Below are 16,994 nucleotides of genomic sequence, written 5' to 3'. Positions count from 1 at the left end.
GAGGAAGGGGTCACACCATTGGCATACACATTAACAGCAACAACCTGCCTGGTTATGACAACATAAACGCCAAGTATCTGACCTGTGGATGAGCATTGGCCACTGAGAGACATCACAGAATCACAAAACGGCCGAGGTTGGAAGGGACCTCTGAAGATCATCTAGTCCAACCTCCCTGCCGAACAGGATCACCCAGAGCACGTTGTGCAGGATGGCATCCAGGCAGGGTTTGAGTATTTCCAGAAAAGGAGACTCCACAGCCTCTCTGGGTAACCTGTGCCAGCGCTGTGTCACCCTCACAGTAAAAAAAAAAAGCCCTCTTATATTCAGATGGAACCTCCTGTGCTTCAGTTTGCGCCCATTGCCTCTCATCCTATCGCTGGGCACAACTGAAAAGAGACTGGGTCCATCCTCTAAATGCCTCCCCCTTAGGTATTTATACACATTGGTGAGGTCTCCCCTCAGTCTTCTCTTTTCCAGGCTAAACAGGCCCAGCTCTCTCAGCCTGTCCTTGTACGACAGGTGCTCCAGTCCCTTCACCATCTTAGTATCATAGAATCATAAAGGTTGGAAAAGACCTCCAAGATCATCTGGTCCAACCACCTCCCTACCACCAATATCACCCACTAGACCATGTACTTAAGCGAGAAGTCCAACCTTTCCTTACACACCCCCAGGGACGGTGACACCACCACTTCCCTGGGCAACCTGTTCTGATGCCTGACTACTCTTTCTGAGAAGAAATGTCTCCTAATTTCTAACCTAAACCTCCCCTGGTACAACTTGAGGCCATTCCCTTGTGTCCTATCACTAGTTATCTGCGAGAAGAGGCCGACCCCCAGCTCCCCACCTCTTTGTTTCAGGTAGTTGTAGAGAGCAGTAAGGTCTCCCCTGAATCTCCTCTTCTCCAGACTAAACAACCCCACTTCCCTCAGCCGCTCCTCATAAGACTTGTGTTCTAGACCCTCCACTAGTAGCCCTCCTCTGGACACGATCCAGTCCCTCTTGCACTGGAGAGCCCAGAACTGGACACAATACTCCAGGTGAGGCCTCACCAGGGCTGAGCAGACGGGGAGGATCGCCTCCCTTGACCTGCTGGCAACACTCTTCTGAATGCACCCCAGGATACCTTTTGCCTTCTTGGCCACACGGGCACATTGCTGACTCATGGTCAGCCTTCTGCTCACCAGGACTCCCAGGCCCCTCTCTGCAGAGCTGCTCTCCAGCAGGTCAGCCCCCAGCCTGTACCGGTGCTTGGGGTTATTCCTCCCTAGGTGCAGGACCCTGCACTTGCCTTTGTTGAACTTCATGAAGTTCCTCTCAGCTCATCTCTCCAGCCTGTCAACGTCCATCTGAATGGTAGCACAGCCCCCTGGGGTATTAGCCACTCCTCCCCACTTCGTGTCATCAGCAAACCTGCTGAGCGTGCGCTCTGTTCCATCATCCAGGTCACTGTGACATCCCCATCATCTTGGCAGCAAGCACCAGAAAGTTGAGCAAATGCAACCTGTCTGCAGCATGGGACTACCAACAGGAGGTAGAAAGACATCTTACACAGGCCCATTATCACTTCTTGAATATATGGATACAGTTGTTTAAAAATAAAACAGGAAAGAATATTTTTTAGAAGACAACTGGAGGAGCAAGTTGATGGGACAGCAAACATTAGTGTTTGCCATAACAACAAGTTTCTGTAGGTGTGTTTTTATCATGGTGATCCTTTATTAATTCAGTATTTAACTATTTAAGAACTTACAAGCTGTTCAGCTGTGTACTTAACCACACAATTGGTTCAGCTACTCCTTCCTTCTCCTATTTAATAAATTTATCAGATTTGGCATTGGCAAGTTGTCAGGGCTAGGGACTATGTTCTATTGTGTTTTAGTTAGATACCAGCATAATTTGGCTTTACTGCTTCAGTATGTCTTATAGGCACTACAGTATTAGTGACAGAAGATTGGGAGAAACATTGTTATCTGTAAATCTTAGTTTATTCAAAAGGATCATAAAAGACCATATAGAAGAGGGTTTCAGAGAACAGATTCCTTGGCTTTATTATTATTTTCATTTACTATGACTAATTAGAAAAAAAGCCTAAGAAATTGTATACATGTAGTAGTTGGCCCCTCAATCTACTTTAAAAGCCAAATTCAAATTATCTTTCCTGAAAAAAAAATAGCCTTATAGCCAACATACCAACTTACCTATGCTAATGGAACCACTTGTTCTGTAAACCAGTCTGTCATTAACACACCAAATATTCAAGAGCATTTACTTGCTTTTTATTACAGCCTTCTGCCATGACATTGTTGTTATTTTACTGTACAGTTTTAGGCAGCCCATTTTTACCATCAGGGACTCATTAAGAGTGAGCAATTTGGTGCTTAATGAGTTGTTAACCCTGAGTAAATATATTAAAATAATAGAGTGATAAATTCAAATTGAATTGCATTGGGCTTTTTTTGTGTGTGTGTATGTTCAATAATGTCTCCTGTAGCAAGAGAAAGCAGCATTTAAAAAGCAATTTTTGATAAAATGTATTCCAGATTGCTCACACTTGACTTTTAACATACCATCCATCTTTCCTCTGCACGGTTCTCACCCTTTCATTTCCTGGGATTTCCTTTTGGTTTATATAGTTTCTTCTATACCATAGAAGTATATACATATAGAAGTATATACACATAGAAGTATACATATACCATATATAGTTTCTTCTACCAGCCATGGTATTAGCTGTATGGTATTGAAGAGGGAAGGAACTTGGGCCTAGCCTCAAACACAGCTTTTAAATTATTGAATTTAAATTATTTGAATAATAATCTTCCCTCTGCTGCGGTTTCACTCCATTCATTCCAAATTCCAATCTATTTGTCACATTTAAGAAGCACCTACACCTGTTTGTCACAGAATTTGGACATCATTTCCCTCTGTCATATATCACACTATGAAGAAAGCCAAATAGAATAAGAATTCCTTAAAACACTAATAGAACACAATACAAATACTCAGAATCATGTTCCATTGTACAGAAATGTTATTCAAATCTCCAAGGCATGATTCCAGCAGACTTGTGGTAGGTGATGAGACATTAATTTGTCATCTGTAATGAATTACCTACTTCTTAAATTTTCACTGTAGTGAGAAAGACTCAATAAAATGAAAGTGTCACACAGAACTGTAGACAAATTTAGGTCGTAAGGGAATCTGGATGTTTCTAACCCAGCCCAAAGCAGGGAAGGTTGCTCAGGCCTCTGTCCAACTGAGCCTAAGATTTGGAAAGAGCAGATTGCACACACTCATTGCAGCCAATGAGCTTGTGATTCAGCCAGTTTTTCACACAACGAATAAATGAAAGTATGAGTAGTATAGGTCTTTCCCCCCATGAACCAGATTCACCAGCAGGAGTATCTGGTACAGCTCTGCTGAAGAGGAATAAAATCTACTAAACGCACAGGTTTTTCTACGATGTACCTACTGAATTGACTGACAAAACTGGTACTGAAATCAGTAATTCAGGGAAGAGGTAGCTCCAAGACAATGACCCGGATTTTACTCTTCTTGTATATCAGACAGGTTCTGAATATGATGTCAGTTGGGCCAAATGGTGAAATCCTGACCCTACGTGAATCTTCAATATTGTTATTGGGATCTTCAGCTGAATGGGTCTTCAGTGCCTAAAGGAAATAAATGCTGTTAAAGTTGTAAGAAAAGGTTAAAGATGACAGGCTGAAATGTGAAATCAAGCCTTCCAAGTAAACTGAAGGTTAAGTAATTTTTAACTGTTTTTATTTCTTAAACCTTTGTTAGCCTTTCAAATTATCAGAAACTTATTTACTTGGAAGCCTTAAAAAGGCTTCTTATTTATACAGAGTTCTGGCATTTGCGCCTAACAAGTTCTAAGTTCATATACCATTCTAAACAAGAAAAAGCAGAGGAAGCACAGATGCTTACAAGTCTTGAGGGGCAGAGCTTGAGTAAGATTTGCAATAGCATTTTTCCCCTTGTGCTCTACTTGACAGATGTCACATGAGAAAGACAAAAACCTGCAATTAAACACAAGCCAAAAGATGGTCTCTCAGAGTCAGAAGAAGAAGTGCGTTCAATTTAGCATTTGCATGTTGCTCAAAAATAATTTCCACAAAATAAATGAGATTTGATGAGTAAGTGAAGAGGGTGCCTTTTGGGTCTCTTGTGAACCATGGGTTGATCTCAGTTAAGTGTTATACTTCCCTTATGTAAAAGCAGCAAAGAAATTCTGGGATGAATACAGAAAGAGGAAAAAAATAGAAGACTGCAGTAAATTGTACTGGTGGAATTATTCACAATTTCTTAAGAAAAAACACTTCAACATTGTACATTTAATTTGAGGATGTGGCTTTGATTGTGCATATATATTTAATATTAGTTGAGAACTCAAAGCACTTAATTGAGTCTTGTAATAGTGCTATTTCTTGGATAGAACACAGCAACTGCTGAGTTCAGAAGAAGAGCAAATACCATATAAGTTATCCTGTAGAATCAAGGGAAGGACACACTGTGCACCCAATACAGAATTTGATGCAACACGAGCCTACCATCACAGATTCTGGAACGAATTTTGAGTAATCTGACCAAATGCAAAACAAGGCTGCTGTTTTCCATGCACACTGAGTTGAACTGGGAGCTATTGCTTCAGTTTATTAAAGAACCGCTGCTATGGAATTCAGACATTTGCACTTACAGTTTCGACCATTTGTAATTTTAAAGTTCCTCACAGACTGTTCAGCAAATAAAATCCTAAAAAGACTTGCCATCATAATTGTGGCTTTGCAAAATCAGAACTTTGAGGATGTTCAGACATGCCAGCTGACTGACACAGATACTTCTCTAGAGCAGAAAATAGAGGGAAAAAAAATAGTTCCTTCACTGCTCTGGAAAACAATCAAATACAGTTACAAGAAGCAAGTGCAGCATCACACACTAAACTAACTGTTCTGACCTCGGACTGTTCTGCTCTCGCAGAATCAAACTCACTTATGAGAATAGATGAGTAAGTGAACAAGTGAAGGAACAGCCCACTATGGCAAATCCTTGCAGTGAAGACAACAAAAAAGCATTCCATTCTTCCTAAGTGGCATGCTAAACATGCAATCAATGAAAGGCAATCTCCTCAAACTGGCTGGGTTGGTGTAGGCTGTATAACAGAATTGGATGACCTAGTCTCAATCTGATGCAATGCAATGAGAGGCTCACTCTGACCCAGAGACAAAACAGAAAAGAGCACAGAAAGCATGCAGTTTCTGCCAGAAAATATTCATCTTTCCATTGTTATGTTCATTTAGGGAAGCCTGCTAATCTTATGAGAGGTTAAGGCCCATTCTCATTTTCTCTCATGAACAGAAAGGCCTTCATGCCAACTTTACATATTGGAACTGAAGAACAGGAATGTCTGAAGTCAATCTTTAGCATTAACATTTAACTCTGAAGACTTTGCTTACCTCCTTCTTCTGAAGTCATTCTTTTTGTTGAAATAAAAGGGTGTGTGTGGGAAACCAGCCTATTTCTTTAGCAATGAGAAGTCTATGCTCTGTCATAAGAACCAAGTCTTTTTACATTTTCCTTTCCTGCTCTATAAGGTAAGGTAACAGTGTTTTGATGTGTAACACTAGGCAAGGCACAGATTGGTAAAATATCAGTTTTTATGGGATAAAACCCATGCATTTACTTTCAATTCCTTCATTAAGTGGATTTAGGCCAGTACTATCTGATCAGTATTTAACAATGTTTCTCACATAAAAAGAATCTGGGAGAGCAGAGAGAGAGAGAGAGAGAGAGAGAGAGAGAGAGAGAGAGAGAGAGAGAGATGTTTACATCTTATACGGCAAACTAAATCAAATGACAAGAAAACCAGAAACGAGGTAACTCGTGACAGCAGCATGTTTTACTTAAAATTTTACTTGCGTATTATTGTGAACAATCAGGTATGAAAAATGTTATAGACGTTTATTTAATCTTCCTCTCTCTCACTGCAGGATTGTCTAACTGCTCCTAGCACCTTAGCTTCTCCATTATTAAGACAGGATATCTGTTCCTCAGGGAAGGTATGATGCTTATGAAGTACTTTGTTTATGAAGCACTTGATACTCCTCAGGTGAAAGAGATAATAAAAATCTAGAACATCTTAATTATTTAGTTCATTTTCTAATGTTTTGTCCTGTTTTGGTTTATTGTATTCATATCATCAGCAATACAAAGGGAAGTGGCAAAAATCCCAAATCTATAGCACAAACACAAGGGAAACCACTGTAGCATTAAGGCTTTTACATTCCCCAATTTGCTGAATCTCACTAACAAGTTTCTACTCTTTAGCAGTATCTGTGTTTTCCTTTTCTTTAATTGCAATGCTTTCTTTCCTTGTACAACCTTTTGGTCACCCTACCAATTCTTTTCCCTTCTTGGTGGTTACACTCAAAATGGATTTTGAGAGAGGAGACTGGATGAATTTGTAACTTCAGTGGAGTTTTAATTTTAGAGACAGAAAGCAAGGATATTACAGTTATTTCTCTTATGATTTCAAAGATGCAAGTGGTTTTGTTTTTGTCTAAAATTCAATCCAAGTTTGCTTTTGCACTCTAAGCAATGAGAATGATAAGGAACTAATTTCTGAGTTGCTGGCCTCCCCTAACAGGCCTGCTTCTCCTGTAACAGTGCTGGTAATATGCCACAGCAGGCAAAGGTAAATTAGATGCTTAAAAACTCAGAGTACAAGTAACTATGTAATGACAGTAAGCAGTATTTGGACATCCATCAGTTTTTCCAGGGAATTGACTGCATCTTTATGATACCTTCACAGACTTTTGGCTGACATTACTTACAGTACACAGCGCTGCAATGATGTATCCTGGTTAATCCTTTCATCTCTCAACCCCCATCATAAACAGAGCAGCTGTCTCTCCACAAACACGATCAGTCAGTATAATAGTTTCATGAGAGCTATGCAACACACACTCACAGCCATCACGAGAATGGTTTATGGGCAAAGTGAAGTTCAAAGGAGAGCAAGTGCAGGGAAGTCAGCAATTTGAGACTGATGTTGAGGTGGAGAATCCAGACTGCTGTACTGTTGTCACTAAGTACTGTATTCTCTTCCAAAACAATTTTCACCTACCTCTTCCGCTTTTTAAAAGGATAGAGAGGAGTGATTTTTTTGCAGGTGAAAAGATTTGTATAAACAAAATATAGATAGTGTTGGCTACAGACAAACAGTGCACGAGTGCTGTGGCAAAACTGCAGGTATATGGTGCAACTTGGCAGTATCCTTTAGTTTTCAGCTCCGTCTGGCCCTTCAACATCACTCGTATAGCTTTTCTCAACTTACCATGCCTTATTTATTGCAACCCCACTATTGCTTCAACCTAAGGATTCGGGTGCTGCATTGTAATAATCCCTACTTGGTCCTGCTACTAGGCTCTGTTAATGCACTTGAGTCCTGACCTGCTATTCCAGTTCTTAGAAACATAGGATTTGTGTTGGAAGAGACCTTAACAATCACCCAGTTCCAACCTCCCTGCCATGGGCTGGGATGCCTCCCACTAGACCAGGTTACCCAAAGCCCCATCCAGCCTGGCCTTGAACACCTCCAGGGATGGGGCATCCACAGCTTCTCTGGGCAGCCTGTGCCAGTGCCTCACCACCCTCACAGGAAGAATTTTTTCCTACTGTCTAATCTAAATATACCCTCTTCCAGTTTAAAGCCATTATCCTTGTCCTGTCACTACATACCCCTTTCTAAAAGCATCTCTCTATCTTTCTTACAAGTCCCCTTTAGGTTTTAGAAGGTTGCAATAAGGTATCCCCGGATCCTTTCTCTTCTCCAGGCTGAACAACCCCAGCTCCCTCAGCCCGTCTTCAAGGAAGAGGTGCTCCAGAACTCTGATCATCCTCACAGCACCCCTCTGAACTCACTACTTACATGGTGCATGTCCTTTTCTTGTGCTGGGCGCCCCAGAGCTGAACACCATACTCTAGGCAGGGTCTAATGAGAGTGGAGTAGAAAGGGAGAATCCCCTCCCTCAACCTGCTGGTTCCGCTTTTTTTTTGACGCGGCCCAGGATATGGCTGGCTTTCTTGGCTGCAACCACACACTGCCAGCTCACGTCCAATTTTTCATCCCGCAGTACACCCAAATCCTTCTCTGCATGACTGCTCTCAATCCATTCATCACCCAGTCCATTCATGCTTGGAATTGCCCCAACCCAGATGTAGCACCTAGCACTTGGCCTTGCCGAACTTGATGAGGTTCCTGTGGGTCCACTTCTCAAATCTGCCCAGGTCGCTCTGGATGGCATCCCTTCCTTCCTACTTTATCATTCCTATCTCATTTTTAAGAAACCACCTCTGTTGTTTCAAAACTTCCTGCTAGAATACTTTATGTCGAGGGATATCCTAAACCAATTTGTTATGACTTATGTCCTGATCAGAAGACAGATGTGTAGTGAAGTTATAGACAGGAAATTTCTGCTTCATTTTATTGTGTTGGTGGCATTGAGGCCTGGCCTCACTATCAGCTTGAAAAATACTGCCTGTGCAAAGGAAGGAAATCCAAATAAAGGAAGAGCTCATTTCTCACACTATACCACTGAGGACCTCAGTGGATTGTGAGAAGTATCTACTCTGGTCAGACTGGCCAGGGAGCCCATGGTCCCCATGACACCTACAGATTGGGATATAAATGGGCTGACTACATGGAGACGAATATACTTCTTCCAAGTATTTTCTTAACTTTTGTCAGTTGGCTGTTTTCATAGCTACGCGTTGCCTCTGTGCATGAGGAAGTCCACATACATTACTCTGCAATATAAGTTTATCTCTTTATGGCTGTCTATTTTTCCACTATGTCTTCCCATTTGTGAGAAGTCAGATCATATGTCTACAGCAGCCATACGAGTACTATCTTTCCCCATGTAACTACTGCTCACGAGCTTTTAAATTCACTGGTTTGAATAAACTTCAAAGGAGGCCTTTAAGAAAGTGAGTTTCTAAAGTAACTACATTTCTCTTTTCTTCCTTTCCCCCCTTCAGTCCAGATCATGAGTAGTGGCAGAGTAGGACAGGTCTTTTTCCAGCATTCCCAAACTGAAGCAATCCTACATGCCTTTGCTCCTTCGTTTGCAACTGTCCAGAAAAGACAAAAAAAAAGTTTTTGCACTATTTCCTGCTGCACAGGTTTCTTCCCTCCTCTTTATTTCTGGCAAGAAAAGCAAGTCTCAGCTGGGGGCAGGGGTGGCAGAGGGGGGAGCAGCCTCGTTGACTGACCAGTTTCCCAGCAGAGAGCCTGTTGTGTGTGAATTACATCTTCCTGCTTGGATTGAGCATGTGATTAACTGACAGTATTTGCTAGTGACTGCAAATGGGAAGTCAGTCTTCCCATTTTTAATAGTCAAAAAGAGGTAGGATTTTTTTCCACAGGCATGTTTATTCAAACCTTTATGCAGCTGGAAATATCTGCTAGGGATGAGAATCAGAGCTGCTTATGTGGGCAGAAAAGATCAAGGATATTAAAAGCTTTCCTAGATGATGGAAAGAGACATGCAAAGTCTGAAAAAGTGTAGAGAAAGGATCCGCACCCATCATCTTCCCTCTCCCAGCCCAGTTCTGAGTTTTCTTTTTATATCTGTTCAGGTACATCCTCTCTCACTTTTTTCAATTCATTGTCCCATACTCGAACATACTGTCTCCATGCATTGTCTGTCTACCAGCACAATTGGCTTTAGAGCACCAGCACTCCCAGGTCCCTCTCTGCAGCGCTGCTCTCCAGCAGGTCAGCCCCCAGCCCGTACTGGTGCTTGGGGTTATTCCTCCCTAGGTGCAGGACCCTGCATTTGCCCTTGTCGAGCTCCATAGAGGTTCCTCACCACCCAACTCTCATTTGGCAGTATGAAGTGTTTCTTAGCAACGTATAATGGCCAGTTGGAAATCTTGGTCTGTATTTGATATTCTTTAGTTTTTGCTGTTCCAGACTCATCAATTTCCACAGCGGTCAGTCGCTTGTACTGACAATCCATCAGTTTATTTAAATACCAGAGCATGAGAAATGTCTTACTAGACACTCTGGACAGAAATGCAGGTCTGTAACCTTAAAATATACTCTTGGTGATATTAATATTGGAGTTTGATCTGTGCTAAAGCTCCTATAACCATGGCATGCCTATGCTGGAGAGAGAGCTAATGAAAGTTAAATTTAAATAAAAGATAAAAGATTGAAAATAACTGATGAAGACATAAAAGCGTTAGAGTATAAAACCCATGCACGTTACAATGTTCCTCAGCTACTGCAGGACAAGCCAGACTTAGCATAGATCAAGATTTAAACAAACAAAAACTAAAAAACAAAAACAAAAGAACAAAAACTATGCTTATGATACATTTTAGATTTTGCAGTCCTACTTTTTGTTGCCTTCCCCCATCTTTGGGCACAAAAGGGAGCTACAGTATAGCTACCAGCTGTAACTTTTAAGACTTTTTGAGTCTTCTGTTCACTTTGAAACAGTATGTCATGAACTGTGAACCTTTTACTTTAGACTTGATCACTGCACAGTGGAAATCACATTGTCATGCTTACAGCAAAGTCTTGTATTTGTTTAAGAACAAGGAGAACCATCTCAAAGACTTCAATGATCTCTAAATTTTCTGAATCTAAATTCACTCTTTTTAAATTACAACCTTCTGTTTTAAATGGAGGTAAGAGCAAAAACCAGTCTTACAGTAACTTTTGGTCTGACGATATAGTCGTTGCGAAGTGTAAGTATCTGCTCAGCTTGAGACATACACAAAATGTAAATCTGAAGTGAAAAAAGTTGCAAGAGTTATTTCATTGAGCAACTCTTTCTTTCCTCCCAACACTTTGATAACACCATGGGTAGCTGAAAAAAATCTCAGACAGTATCACAGCTCCTGTGAGAGTTTTAGGGTCTCCCCGACATTTTTTCGTGCTAAATTGTGGAGCACACATTAAGTTTTCATTAAAATGAAAAAAAAAAAAAAGAAAAAAAGAGAACCATTTTTTCTTTTTAGTTTGGAATGAAATAGATGTCCAAATACAGCCAGATCTTGGGATGGTGTCCTGCTAATTCAATTTTAAAGCAAACTCTCTGCATGCAGACAATAGCAACCTATAAAATGGAACTCAACCATCATCTGTGCCATTAATTGTAATTATGGATTGTTTAAATGCTAGCATGACCAGAGAGAAATGTTCACTTAAAATAAACAAAAAACAAAAAATAAATGTAAAAAACATTTACACAGCATGGCTACACAATTAAAACACAAGAGAGAAAGAGGGAGAGGTAGTTGAGGGGTTGCGCACACTTTCCTAAAGTGTTATTAACATTGGTCTGTACCTAACATAAGTCAATTTAGCCTTCCCCTAAGAACAAGACTTAATTTTCAAGGCATAGAAGTTTCTACCTGTGCTAAGGGAAAGAGTGGATGTTGTGAAAATCAGAAACCATTGCACAACAGGAAGACTGTTTCACCTATGTTACCCTAAATATTTAGCCAGGGCAATGAAATCTGAAAAGCCGTGTTTTTCCTCCCCAGAAATTTCTCTAGAATGAAGATGGACAGAGATAAAGAAAAGTAAAGAAAAAGGACAACAATGCCCTAAGAATCGGTTTCTACAAGGCCTAAAAACAAATGATGGGATACAAATTAAAAACTGTATCTCCTCATTAAAGGACTTGGGTTCTGCAGCACCTTTTCCAATAACACAGTAGAGTAAGAAATCCAATAAGTTAAGATGCAGAGTTTATTACTAATGAAACGAATTAAATTACACAGCTATTTGCAATAGCAATGGCTTGGGCTTGGTGACCCATAGGTCTTTTCCAGAGTCAAGGCCTGTATTCTAAAGGAATAAATGAAGCTATGGCCGTAAGGGAAGCTGTTTAGGCTGTCACCGTCTAGGTCACAGGAATGATGTTGTAATTGGGCATCCTGTAGTACTGATGTGTGTTCCTGCAGCCTTGGCGAGTGCTTCGGCAAGGAGCTGCCACCTGAAGACAGTCCCTTAAGGGCAGGACTATGCTCAGTGCTAATGCCAGGGCTCATTCCTGTGAGCTAATAGAAAGACACAGTCAAGGAACTAACTGGGAAGATTTACTGGAAAAGGGGAAGCACACTATGCCGTGCCATTTATTTGCTATGAAAACCCGTCAGCTGGCCTGGCAAGGTATAATCTTCCTAGACAACCCGAAGTAACAGCAGCCTGACAATACAGATTCCCTGTCAGAATAATCACTGTCGTGCTATTATATAGCAGGCCCTGCGAATGCATCTGTCTTCATACTGGTGGCAGCTCAAGATCCTGCTGTGGGAAACCCATTCTCTCTCTCACTCCCACCCGTGCTAAAAGCCATTATAAACCAGCATCTGCCTATTAATATCATTCCACTTGTACATTAAAAATGATGCTTATATTTAAATAACACCCTCAGTTACAGTGGGAGCAATTTGAGCTTTTTGATGAGACTGAAGATCAGTGGCAGATATTTCACTTTTTTCATGTAATGATGTGTTTTCCTCAGCCTCTGCTGCACACAGCGTATTTTGGAGATATGCTTCAAAGTTTCAGTTTGAGTAAGTTTAATAAAAATTACCCTTTCAAGTTTTAATATCCTACCTGACTGAAACAGAGTACCTCCCAAGAACAGCAATGTCTACTCTAAGGAGAAAGACCTACTTAATAAATGTGAGACTGTGTGAAATGGAAGAAAATGTGAGAACACACAAGGGTTACACAGTAGGACAGCAAGGCTGCAGGACAGCTTGAACATGAGCATCTGGAAAAAATGTGATTCTGACAGTTTTGTTTCCTGGTTGCAAAAGCATTGGAGTAACAGTAAATACAAACTGTAGCTCCCCCTTATCACTGTACCTACCTGAAACCTGTCACCTGTTTCTACCACATGCTGCCATTCCAAGACACTAACAAAATTGAAATATGCAGAGTTGTCCACTTTGCGTCCCTTCCTCCTCAAAGCTTATCAGTTGTGGTTTTTTTTTCTTTCCCTACCTGAAAGGTTTCAGTTCAGGCTGGATATTACTTGGTCCAAACTGAACTATAACAGGAAATGCTTGCTGAACACTGAGAAGGAAAGGCTTCCATTTTATTAGCAGATGCTTGCATTCCTCCAGATTACTTGTGACACAAATGACACAGTGCAACGAAACATAAAAACACTCTGGTCTCATTTAGTATTTCACGTAGCCAAGCGGACAATTTGCTCTGTCCATCCACATCTGAGCATGCATTACCTCACAGGGAGCATGGGGCCAGTTTCCCTACCTGCAGTTTTCCATGACACAGGAAGGAAATACTGTAGGAAGCAGCTTCAGCTGGAGAATGACACCTCAAAGTCTATCCAAGCCAACGTGTGAACATCACAATGTGGCATCCCCTGTGCTGTACAGAATGGGTACCCTCACCATCAAATCTTAATTTTTACCTAGTGAGATAGCCAAGTATTTTGTAAAACTGTTGCTTTCATAACAAATAAATCTTGGCAATACTGAATAGTTCCAAATCCCATGACCTCTGTAGAGCCTAAGAATGTCCTAGAAGATGACTGTGTCAAAGGAACACCCGTTATAATATTTGTTACTACATTGTATCAAAAACTTGAGAACAACAGTCCCTATTATGCAAGGCTTATAATTTAACTTTTCATTTGACATCTCCTTTGTATACCTCTGAACCAAACAGGCTGTCTTTTCTGAGCAGAACAACAGTTCTCATTTCATGTATCTCATTGAAGCAAGATCACAATAGAAGAGATGGGTCTCCTTTGCACTACACACTGTGAAAAGAAGTGTCATTTAAACAGGAGGCCTTTATTACAACTGCAAATGGAAAAATAACCAGCATGGCTTTCTGATCCCAATAGAATCTTTGTCTGCTAGCTTCTACTTGTACACAGTTTCAGGATAAAAGTCTGAGGAAGAACAAAGAAGCAAGGAAAATCTTAGAAAAGTTGAAAGCCAAGACTTATCTCTTCCCCCCAACTCCAATCCTGTTAATTCTTCCCCTTAAGGTGAGATGGAAGATATTTATGGCTTGTGTAAGTGCACATGTGTATATGGACCCCTTGCATAGCTGTAGAAGAAAACTTAATTTCAGGAGCGCAGCCAGCTGAACCAAGTTGAGCAAACAAACCATATTTGTACATAATCTCACAGTGCTCTCCACTCCCACAGTGTTTAATGGACATCTTCCCCTGGCAGCGCAACGTTTACAATCCCCCACCCTCTCTCTACTGCACAATTCAAGTAGAAAGCAAAACACCCTGCTTAAGCAATAGGTTTTTGTCTGGCTGCTGCATGATGCCATCTGGGCTACAATTTTCCTTCCCTAAGCTAGAAAGTCACGATGGCACGGAGTTATTTTGGGGGATGGCTACTGCATACCAGTCCCAATTTGAAGCCACTTTCTTCCACTGATGGAAGAGAAATGAAATGAGAAAGATGCTCAAGAAATGCACTTTGTGGAACTGACTTTAGCTACCTAGCTCTACATGACTATAGTTTGCCTTCCAGTTAGGAAGGGGAGCAAAAAGGCATAATTAAATAATTATGTTCACAGGCTCATGACAGCTAGAAAACAAAAAAAAAAACGTGGTAAGAATGAATTGATGTATGGCACTTTCTAGGTTCATGAGGGTAGGAAACCACAGCACTGACAAATGGTGCAATACCAAGAAAACGCTTCTGCCTGTCTGCTCTGAAGCAAATAAAAAAACACACAGATTAACTCAAAACATAACCCTATACTCCCAAAAATGATAAGCACAAACATTAACCTTATTCCAGCAAAAGGGAGCATGCATAAAAATAGTCTCTCTTCCAGACAAAAAACACAGACAACTATGGAGAAAGAGGGCTGAATTGCCAAGCATACTAAGATGCATAGGTGTCTTATGTCAGCTAATCTTCAAGGAAACATCCAGAGGAAACCCACAGTTCAGTGCACTTCTCATCAACCCTCCTTGCTCGAACCACACTAGCTTTTGCAACTGCATCAACCAACCATTAACAGGCCGTTGGATATGCAAAAGACTTGGGAAAAGATGACTGCCCTGTTAGATTAACTAAGGAACAGATTGAACGTTCAAACAACGCATGAAAAATTCTCTGAAAAAAAAAAAAACAAAAAAAACAAAAAAAACCTGTTTTTACTTAACAGAAACCAATGTTTCCAGGATTAGGACAATGCTGAAGGTAGAAGTCTGAAGAAGGGTTTGTCATAGCCAGATAGCCCCAAGGTTATGTGCTGGTTTATCACTAGAGAGGAGACAAGGGAGAGCGTAAAAGAATAGATAGATCAAATCCAAATTAGATTATGATGACAGCTTCCTGAGGAAATACATTCTGGTGAGATTTCTAGACTATGAATCTCTTACAGATCCCTATATGAGAGCTTTTAAAAGGCATTCTCATAAGGCTCAATACTCCAAAGCCTTCTCAGTTGTCAATGCAGCAGGAGGACGGCACAGGAAAATACAGCCATAAGTCAGCTAGGGAGGAGAGACTGCTTTTTGCTACCAAATGACTATACTGGGACTGCAACCTTTGTTCTCTTGCAGCTGTGTTCACTTTCCCACACTACATGGCACCCACCTCCACAGAAGACAACCTGCCTTAGATTTCACTGTGCTAAATGCTACCAAGATCAATGGAGCTACTGACCTTTTTATTCCAGTAACATAGGCAATACCAAGATGACACAGCAGGTGCAACAGACACCTACAGTTGAGATATTTTGTTTGTTTAAAGGACTTGAAGCCCTATATTCAGCCATATATGACAGAAGTACAAATACATATGAATAGGAACTCTTTTAGATCTAATGATCAGAGACTAACGCTCAGATGCTCAGGCTCCATCACATCCTTCTCATATCTCACAAGTGAGCAGGTCGTAATGAGTGTACCACATCTTGCACGTAATATAACCAGGACAACGGTTCCTTCCATTACTATTTTCTTTCCCGTAATCTGGGAACTGTACTGGAGAAGAGATTTTTGTCAGTGGGAGAGCAAATCGTAGTGCTGACTTTATCATACCTCCCAGCCGGGTATCCCTCCACTTCTCTCAATGCCCCGGGTAGCTCAGAACCCCATCATCTACCTTTATTTTTTCCAAATATACAATGTTCTGTCTCTTTTCCCCCCTCTTACTCTCCTCCACATCTCACATTCCTTTTCTTATTTTATTTAAAACTAGTAAAGTTGTTATTCAGCAGCTGTGAGAAAAGAGGTTTGGTAAGACTCATCCATTGTTGAGACCATGCTGACCTGGATCTTTCACTCTTCTCTTTCTCTCCCCAATGAGCTGCAGTAATAAGAGCTCAGCAGCTCTAAAAGCAATCGATACAGAGATGACATGGGCAATTACCAGCCTGGACAACTCAGAGGACTTCCAGTAAAATAAATAAAGAATAAACAAAAAGGGTTTCTGAAGCTAAATTATCCTAACCAGAATCCTTTGTTGGGGTGGAGGGGCACAAGGGTTTGTGTGCGTTGGGGGGAACAACTCACACACCAAAAAAAAAAAAAGGGGGGGCTAAGGCAGACAAAGAAGGCTACAATGAGGGCATGAGAATAGGTGAACTGACACAACAGAAAGACAAGGATGCAAAGAAACAAGGACCAGACCCAAGTTCGTTCCAGCAATTTGTCTGCACCATTATAACTACTGACTTAAGCGGAACAGAAACTGCTTAGGTTCAGGCTGTCTTCAGAGGAATGAGTAGGGAGCAATAGAAAGGCCAGCATATGGACTAAAAATATGATAATTCAAAATCACAAGAGTGTAGAGTGACACATGATTTTATATTTATTATGTGAATTCAAGCAGGACAAGAAGTGCCACTCTAACAGTATTTCCTTACAGGCAATTGTAATTCACAAGACAGAAATCCCAGACTGAGCCTTCTAGGATGCTTCAGTCTCTCC

The 16,994-nt window shown here is 40.9% G+C and overlaps 1 protein-coding gene and 1 long non-coding RNA gene across 30 annotated transcripts in view; one reads left to right on the top strand and one right to left on the bottom strand.

Annotated features, from left to right (window-relative positions):
- The window catches only part of NRXN3 (neurexin 3), a 1,012,648-nt gene that overhangs the window by 193,421 nt on the left and 802,233 nt on the right, over nucleotides 1-16,994 (bottom strand). The window lies entirely within an intron of this gene.
- Nucleotides 1,437-4,464, top strand: LOC106044539 (uncharacterized). The gene is made up of 3 exons (XR_001212329.3): nucleotides 1,437-1,537; nucleotides 3,573-3,766; nucleotides 4,023-4,464. It is a non-coding gene; the product is annotated as an uncharacterized lncRNA (long non-coding RNA).

Source organism: Anser cygnoides, chromosome 5 (genome assembly GCF_040182565.1).
Source record: "Anser cygnoides isolate HZ-2024a breed goose chromosome 5, Taihu_goose_T2T_genome, whole genome shotgun sequence".
Taxonomy (NCBI): Eukaryota; Metazoa; Chordata; class Aves; order Anseriformes; family Anatidae; genus Anser; species Anser cygnoides.
Note: the sequence above shows the minus strand (reverse complement) of the source record. Positions and strands in the feature narration are given on the sequence as shown.